Here is a 9,846-nt window from a genome sequence, read left to right as displayed (position 1 = left end):
ATGACTGCCTTCCAGTGGTAACTTTTAAAGTTATACTATATAATACTTTTATCCATCTGTATTTTTTTCACTGCCATCTTGTGGTCAGTCTCTGAACTACAGATAGTTTCATACAAAATGACTGCCATCAGTAGTAAATTTGATATTTACACTGTATAATACTCATCCTTTTCATTATGTATTCTCTCATTGCCATCTTGTGGTCATCCAGTGAACTGCAGATGGTTTCATATGTACCTTATCTTAAAAAAGTTTTTTTTGTGTGCCTAATACCGGTATACTAACATAGAACAATACACACACACACATGTATGGTGCTGTCTAATAGAACTGTCCTCTGTATAGTGCTGTCCCTTGTATAATATTGCTTCCCTGTATAATGCTGCCCTTGTATGGTGCTGTCCACCTAATAGACTTGTCCTCTGTATAATGAGACCCTTGTATAGTATTGCCTTCCTTATATAGTGTTGCCTCCCTGTATAGTGCTGTCCCCTGTATCGTGCTGTCCACCTAATAGACCTGTCCGTGCGTGTCTGAATGGAGCAACAATTGAATTGCTCCTCTAGCCGCCACCTAGTGGCCGCCAGCGTGCAACACACTTGAAATCCCCCCCATAGAGGTAAGGAGCAGTGTTAGCCATATATATATATATATATATATATATATATTGTAATATGATTGGGGTAGGGGGTCCCTCTCTCTTTTATGGCCTGGCTGTTCTCCGCTAAGGCCTGGCGGGTTTCCTCGATGGTAACTTGTTGTTGCCTTGGTGTTGCCTCCAAGGCTAATAGCTGCACCTGGGTGGATTCCTGCAGAGCTCTGGTAGCTTCTTGCTGAGCGGACGTAGCTTGAAGCAAGGCCTTTACAACATCCTCCATGTTGTCCTTAGGGGTAGGCTGAAAGCAGAACCTGGCCTTTCGGAGCATCTGCTAACGCCACCTTCATGGACACCACAATTCGTGCCTGTCCTTTTAAATTTTAAAGGAAAAATGTTTCCTTGCTGCAACTTCAGTGTGTGCGTGCCCGCATTCTCCACCACTTGTAATAAGATCGGGGTAGGGGGTCCCTCTCCTGGGGTAGATGGACACCTCCTTACACACAGCAGCCAGGAAATAGCACTCCAGTCATGGATTTTCGTGTAAGCTGGTCGGCACCAGTTTTTATTGTGCAACATCAATAATCAAATAAACAAACAAAAGAAAACCATAGCCCGTCTGGGCTCTAACTAGACAGCAAGTTCCCTCACTAACTGAACACTAACATAAATTCACGTCCACAGTACCTTCTGGTTTGTAGCAAACGGTGTCTCAGAGCAAGCTAACCTGCTGGCCTGCTCTCCCAGGTATGAGACACTCAGCCACAAGTAAACCTATCTTATCACAGCCATTTCCATGTGCAAGCCCTAATGACTTGCTACCAGGCTGAAAGGCCCAACACTCGGAGTGGCCTGTGGATGGAGCCCTCCTTCTCCTCACATCCACACCCCCAGGACCCATTCTGGCTTTTCACAAAAGCCGACATTTCTAGTCTTCTTTGTCCAACAGACTTCTCCTGGGGTTTTTCGAAAAGACATAGGACAAGAACCTGGGACAGATATAGAAGCCATTCCACACTTCTCCAGTGCTTCTATCACTATATATATATATATATATATATATAGCTCATCCAAGTGTCTGGCACTCCCAGCGTGGAAATACTGTAGCTCTGGTAGGTGCCCTCACATGAAAAAGTAGTAGAAGGCAGAAGTTGCGGCACTCAGCTCCATAAATGAAACATACACAGAATAATTTCAATCAACGTTTCAGTGTTCGAGATACTATCATCAGGATCCTAATGATAGTGTCTCGAACACTGAAACATTGATTGAAATTATTCTGTGTATGTCTCATTTATGGAGCTGAGTGCTGCACCTTCTGTATATATATATCTATCTATATATATATATATATATATATATATATATATAATGAAATCTCTCACTCACATCTTGTGGTCAGTCTGAACTGCAGGTGGTTTCGTATAATGACTGCCTTCCAGTGGTAAATTTGAAAGTTACATTATAAAATGCTTTTATACTTATTACGTGTTCTCTTACTGTCATCTTGTGGTCAGCATGTGTGCAGCTGATGGTTTTATATGTAATGACTGTCTTCCATTTGAGAGTTAAGCTATTTAATACTTTGGTCCTTAAAACTAGGGCAGACACACAAACAGGAGATAAAGTGAGTGAAGCTGGAAATCTGTAACTAATAAGAGTTAGAATGGTTACAGCAGCACAGAGTATTCCAGCTCATCCAACTCCTTCAGTTTGAACGGATGCAGCTAGGCAACAGCACAGAGTAATGATGTGAGGCTCCTGCCATACTGGTGCAGTAACGTTGTAATGTGACGTGCGCCTGTACATGGATGAGAGATATGAAGCATCCTGGTGTTTTCCATCATCTTTAGTCTGTACGTATTAAAGTCATCCATAGGGAATAGCTGTGCTGGCTTTCCTGCTATGGTATAATATGGTTCTTTCATCAGAGATGTAATCAGTCTGTAGTTTATTATACAGAGAGTAAATCATGATCATAACAGTCCTGTAACATCCAGCTATTCAAAGTCATCCCTTTTATTATTGTCTTTACAAATTATTGTAAAACATGTCATTTTATGTTAAGTATTATAATCTGCAGGATATGAATACTGGCACAGTGCTGTAATTCAGTCCAGGACACATAAATACAGTAGAGATGACATATTATAAAGACATATGTATCCTCAAAATGAGGACAAATATCATAATAAGGGATAATAAGTGGACAGCCCAGTGTACCCATTCAGGTGTTTATCTGAGAGCAAATCTCGAACACCGCAGTTTATGCTGATGTTTGTTCTTTAGTGGCCCTAAACTCGGCCCATACTCTGGTCTATAGCTGACTGCCCTGTCCCTGGTTACAGCTCTATGTTATATTCCCCTGCCAGCTGTGGCCTAGTGTGACTAGCCTGATAGTTCTATACTTCCTTGGGAATTCTCTGGTAATATCAGTGTTTCCATTACATCATGTCACTAGATACTACACCAAGGCCATCGCAGAACATGTGCATCACTGACAGGACAATTATACACTATTCCAGCTTTACTAACAATGTACAACTACAAACACACACCACCATCACATACAGCTGTGTTATGTCACATGGATGTCAGACAGCTCAGTGCAGCGACTTGTTCTCTAACTTCCTACTAAACTCTCTGCCCTCCTCATTGTAAGTTATTACCAAAGCTTGAATTGTCCTCTGGGTGTTGCTCAGTGTTACTGGCCTGGTCCATACAGATTCCCTCACTGCCAAATAATCTCCATCTCCTGACCCTGCACATTACTAGTGGTATCACCCTGTGGGAGGTGAGACAGTGCAGGGCATACTGAGGACAATCTGTACTTATCCTACTTGTCCTATGATGTCCCTGTATTATTCTTCGGTTACTACGTACCCTGCTCACATCTGTACTCAGTATTCTGCTGGGGATACTGGGAGTCTGATGCACCTAATGGACATTAATGGTGGTATCACCACTGTGGGATATGAGACAGTGCAGGATATACTGAGGATAATCTGTACTGATCCTACTTATCCTGTGATGTCCATGATGTTTCTGATGACTAAAAATAGTTGATTTAGGTTTATAACACTACCCACATTTAGAGCATGACAATGGCTTCTCATCTGTGCATATTCTCTGATGTGCCTCAAGTACTGACTGGTATATAAAACATTTCCCACATTCAGAACAAGACATGGTCTCATATATGTGTGCAGCAACTGGTCCCTGCTGTGCAAAACAATTTCCACTTCCACATTCAGAACATGAATATGGCCTCTCACCTGTGTGAGTTCTCTTATGTACAAAGTATTGAATAGCGTGTAACACAATTCCGAATTGAAGATGGCCTCTCACCAGTGTGAACTTTCTGATGTCTATTAAGATCTCTTTTATGAATAAAGCATTTCCCACACACAGAACACGAAAATGGTCTCTGGCCCATATGAGTTTTCTGATGACCACGAAGTGTTCCCTGACGTGCAAAACATTTACCACATTTAGAACATGAAAATGTCTTCTCACCTGTGTGAACTCTTTGATGATTAAAAAGCTCTGATTTCACTGTAAAACATTTCCCACACTCAGAACATAGAAATGGTCTCTCACCTGTGTGAGCTGTCTTATGTTTATCAAGATGTCCTTTCTGTGTAAAACATTTCCCACACTCAGAACATGGAAATGGCCTCTCGCCTGTGTGAACTCTGTGATGTGCATCTAGTGCTGACTGGTAAAGAAAACATTTCCCACATTCAGAGCACAGAAATGGTCTCTGACCCGTGTGCGTTCTCCAATGATCATCAAGTGTTCCCTGATGTGGAAAACATATCCCACACTCAGAACATTGAAGTGGCTTCTCACCTGTGTGAGTTCTCTTATGTCGATCAAGTGTTCCCTGCTGTGAAAAACATTTCCCACATTCAGAACAGGAAAATGGCTTCTCACCTGTGTGAATCTTTGTATGCATATTAAGATGTGTTTTCAGTGTAAAACATTTCCCACATTCAGAACATAAATATGGCCTCTCAGCTGTGTGAACTCTCTTCTGATGTAGAGAAAGACTTAACTGCTTTGTAAATCTTTTCCCACATTCAGAACATATAAATGGTTTATCATCTGTATAATCTGAGCTGTGTGTAACAATACTGGTATTATCAGGGGAACATTCTTGATGATTAGAAGGATCAGATGATAGATCTGCACTGTGATATGCTGGGTGTATACTTGGGGTAATGGGGTTTTCTCCTGGAGAGTCCTGTGAGAAGTCATTATCATCTAGGTCACAATCTGGAGATAATATGAGATGTCTCCCCGAGTTATTCCTGCTGTTGTGTCCATCTGCTGGGAACAGAATATATATATGTGAATTAGCATCCCTGCAGCACTACTGTGTTACTATAATAAGACGTGCATTGCTGTACCCCAACATCTCCATACAGTCAGTGACCTCATCATTGTCACGTCTCAGTCTGTGAGTGAGGAAGTCAGAGAGTAACTAGGTCCTATTACATGCTATGGTGTAACATTGCTTTGTCTTATGTTACATATTATGGTAAGTAGTGATCACAATAGACACAGACATGTATTTGCTGATGTTTGTCATGAGGAGGTTTAGGGTGTAGGAGTAACACTGGCCGGGTAGTAGTCACTAAATAGTATACAGGGGGAGATGTATCAAACCTTAGAGAGAGATAAAGTGGAGAAACTGCTCATAGCAGCCAATATAACATGTAACACTAATAATGTAGTTTATGCCATAGAGTGTAAGTGTAATACAATATAAAATTATATAGTGATCATATAACCTGCGCTCCTATAAGACCAGATGGTAATAGGTAATCTGGGACTGGAGATCGAGATGAACTCTGGAATTGTAAGCTCTCAAGACCAATCACAGTGTACCCAGAAAAGAAATATAATATGCATATGGTAAAGTACAGTTTAATAAAGTATATACATAAAAACAAGTGAATGAACAATCACACAGGGATCCCCAAGGAGGCAACAAAGATGACGTTTACCGGATCCGTGCTTGAAAGGAGCATGTGGTGTAAAACATCAGTAGAAGTCCCGGTCACTTCAGTGATACAGCTCCCCAGCCTGGGTCCGTGTCAATCGTTGTTGGTGGTGGAGGTGTGGGAACCACCTTTTATAGAGATCACTGACTTGCTGCTCATTTTGTGCGCATCATACTTGCTCTTCTATCTTGCTTCATTCCTGTAAGTGTAATACAGGTTATACACGGCAGACTACGGGAGCATTAACAGTCCATTTGAGAAATATAAAAAACAGGGCTGGAAACCCATCACTTTCAGCACATTTTATAAGGGCACATGGTATTAAATAAGAGTGAGGTAATAGGAGATATAAACATGCCATAAATGTGATCACTAAAACAGACATGAAACTGAGTTTTCAGTATAATACATAGATACCTAAAGAGCAATTTAGAGTTAAAATGTTGTTTGTTTGTTTGTTTTTTTTTAACCCTTGTACATAGTTCTTGTTTACTAATGTTTTTTAATGTGTTATATATTTAGATTTTTTTTTGGTTCATTATTTGTATCTTGTATAAAGCTTAAATACCTCTTTAGAATAACAGTGGATTATTTACATATTGTTTTCTATTTATGGTTACTATGGTGATTTCCATACAAAACTGGTGGAACATCCGATCAGAAATCCTGTCATTTCCGGTAAGAATGGAGCATGGACTAGAACACTACCACTGGCGTCGCTCCCTGGTCCCCAGAAGTGATGTGAGTCACTTCTGGTCTCGCCGCAATAGATGCTGGGAGTTACATCACTTTCGGCCCGGATACCAGAAGTCTTGATGTTCGGCGGGCCGTGTGAAGGAATTTAACATGGATGTATATGGATTATATGTTGTTGTTTTTTTTTTTATCCATGATGCAGGGTGGCTTATTCTTGTTACTGGATAAAAGGATAATTGGATAAGGTATTTAAAGCTGGACTTGTTCATTATCCCCCCCTATAACTTGAAAAGATCCCTTAAGGGATGGAAATGCGTTGTTGGGAGACCTCTTATTTGTTGGCGTTATTGAACGGTTTCCAGAAGAAAGGAGTACCAACTTGCAGTGGTTTTTGGGGGGGGTGTGGTATAGCAGATCGACAGAAAAAAGGTCATCAATGAATAGGTCAACACCAAATTGTCGACATGTGATAGGTCAAAAGGGTTGACAGATTCAAATGGTCGACACAAAAAAGTAGACACTTTTTTTTTAAATTTTAACTCTAACCCTCCCCCTGGTGCCTAATTCTCACCTTAACCATCCCCCAAGGGCCAAACCTCAACCATCCCCCAAGGACCTAACACTAAATGCCCCCCCCACCGACAGTCTAACCCTAACCCTCCCCCAAGTGCCTAACCCTAACTGTAGCCTAACCCTCCACCAAATGCCTAACCCTAACTGTAGCCTAACCCTAACCCTCCACCAAATGCCTAACCCTAACTGTAGCCTAACCCTCCTACAAATGCCTAACCTAAATGTCCTCCCCAGGAGCCTAACCCTAACCCTCCCCAAGTGCCTATCCCTAACCTTAAAAATATATGTAGTCCATTTGAATCTGAGAACCTTTTGTACCTATTGCATGTTGACCATTTGGTGTTGATCTTTTTACTGTTGACCTCTCATCCGGATACAGTTTTTGGGATCCCAATCTACATTCACTGCTAAAAATCTTCTGCCTTCTAGTAAGAGTCCAGTTCACCTACCTGATGTTTTGTATATTTATGTAATAGAAGGTTAGTTTATGGATATACATATCTGGTTGGCTGATACCCCGAGAGGAAAAGAAGGTGGTTCCAGACCTTGTAGAAGTATTATTTCTATGTGCCCTTTATTGGGCAGGAGGCTGTGAGTGCTCTGCATGGGGGACAAACCTGTCATACATAATCTCTTTCTGTGGTGGTGGAGAACAATAGACTACTCTTTTATTGGTACAAATAACTAAAAACATTTACGTATGATACCAGGATTACACTATTTGTATTATTCCTATTTATGTCTGAGGTTTGCACAAACTGTGAAAAAAGATATTACACACACACACACACACACACACTGCAAGGAGAGCATCTTATCTATATGCTGAGCGTCATTATATTGTTTTGTGCATTTATCAGGTAACACAGAATATAATCAGGACAGACGGTGTAATGGTTAGAATTACTGCTTACGCGCTGAGGTCGTGGGTTCGATTTCCACTACGACCCTAACTATGTGGAGTCTGTATATTCTCCCTGTGCTTGCGTTGGTTTCCTCCAAGTGCTCCGGTTTCATAACACACTCCAAAAATATACTGGTAATTGGCTCCCTAATATTTACCCTAATGAGTATGTGTGTGAGGGAACATAGATTGTAAGCTCATCTGGGGCAGGGACTGGTTGGAATGGCCAACTATTCTCTGTAAAGCGCTGCAGAATATATGTCTGCACTATATAAATAACTGGTAATAATAAATAAATAAATAAATACATACATAAATAAATAACTAAATAATCAGAACAAGATCAAGACAGCACGTACAAAAGTGTTATTACCATCGGTGATCTTTGATAATGGCAGGCAGTAGTTGTCAGTAAGAATCATGGGTAAATACCAAATGGGATAGCACTCAGGTAGGATCATTATGTCACATGGTATGGCATGTGGAGGATCATGGGAAAATTTCATATTTCCAAGCAAGGGAGAAAAATGTGTAGCTGGTAAGAGCAGGGAGATACAGCAGAGAGTATGGGGAGGAGACTGGTCAGATAGCACAGTGACATGATGTGAGGGGGAGAGCAGGAGTATAATAGGGGCTGATGGCTCCTGATGTATGAGATACACCAGAGAGTGTGGGGAGGAGACTGGTCAGATCTCTGGACTGGTAACACACAGTGACATGATGTGAGGGGGATAGCAGGAGTATAATAGGGGCTGATGGCTCCTGATGTATGAGATACACCAGAGAGTGTGGGGAGGAGACTGGTCAGATCTCTGGGCTGGTAACTCACAGTGACATGATGTGAGGGGGAGAGCAGGAGTAAAATAGGAATATCAAAAGTTAATGTAGGATAGAGTGGGGGCGTGTGTGAAGTCAAAGGATAACAAAACAAAGAATACTTATCCTAAGTGATATAAGATAGTCTTCTTCCTTTTTGCCACAAACGTTGTTATAGGTGATTTTTCTTAGAAGTCATCCATCTGGATAATTCCGTATATATGCAAAAATATAAAAACGGAATGTGTAGATCCTTCTAATCAATAGTATAATAATTCATAGGTATGTTACAAAGAAGTATACAATTTTTTGTTTCACTTTGATTCTGGATGCAGAATGCTTATATATTGGTTAAACAGCCCAGATTACACACCTAACTTACGTTAGCAAGGGGTGTTCCCAGACGCATAAAGATTTCTTTCAAACAAATGTTTAACGATACTTATTCTATATATAACGGTTCACACACCTGACTTACACATGTAAGGTATGCTGGCAAGCTCATAAAGGTTTCTTTCAAACATGCATTAATTGGTCTGATTAGTGGAGCTTCAATAAAGTGGATGCGTACCCATACTCACACTTTCTGGTGCATATTAAGACTCATCAAGGTATCTTTTCAAGAAAAAACTTTCCAAAGTGCCTCAGATAAAATGGGTAGATATTTAATTCATAATTGACGTGACACAATATAAATATTTATAAAATCATATAAATCCATATATTCAAAAGTAAAACCAATGAAGGTCAAAACAAGATATAGGTCAATTTCCCCAAAAATTGTGAAAGAAGTGAGATAGGGTAGGTACTGTAGGAACCATAGGCAAATCAACCATGTGTTCAAAAAACGCGACTTTGTGCAGGCGCCAGCACAGTCACATTGATGGTAATAGCGAAAATAAAAGAACACATACTTCACCTCTATTCCAGTACCAAAAACACCTATCTGGACAGCCTCCAGGACCAACGCGTTTCGGGATCAAAACTCCCTTTATCAAGGTATGGAAGTACTGTTCCTAATGCTTTCTTTTATAGTCTCCATGAATTGTGCCCCAGTGACGTCACTTCCGGTTTCGTATTACAGATACACTGTACTTGATAAATCCTTTCTGGTAGTGGTATATAGCCACATATGTCATCATCTTTACCAGCTGGTCCTTATCTTTATTTGTAGTGTACTGCTGTGTCGCCCGCAATCAGCCTTATGTCAAATACGCGAAACCGGAATTTCCCCGGGTAGCGCAGGGTCTCTT

Source organism: Taudactylus pleione, unplaced genomic scaffold (genome assembly GCF_031769625.1).
Source record: "Taudactylus pleione unplaced genomic scaffold, aTauple2 ptg000547l, whole genome shotgun sequence".
Taxonomy (NCBI): Eukaryota; Metazoa; Chordata; class Amphibia; order Anura; family Myobatrachidae; genus Taudactylus; species Taudactylus pleione.
This window is presented reverse-complemented; position numbering follows the sequence as displayed.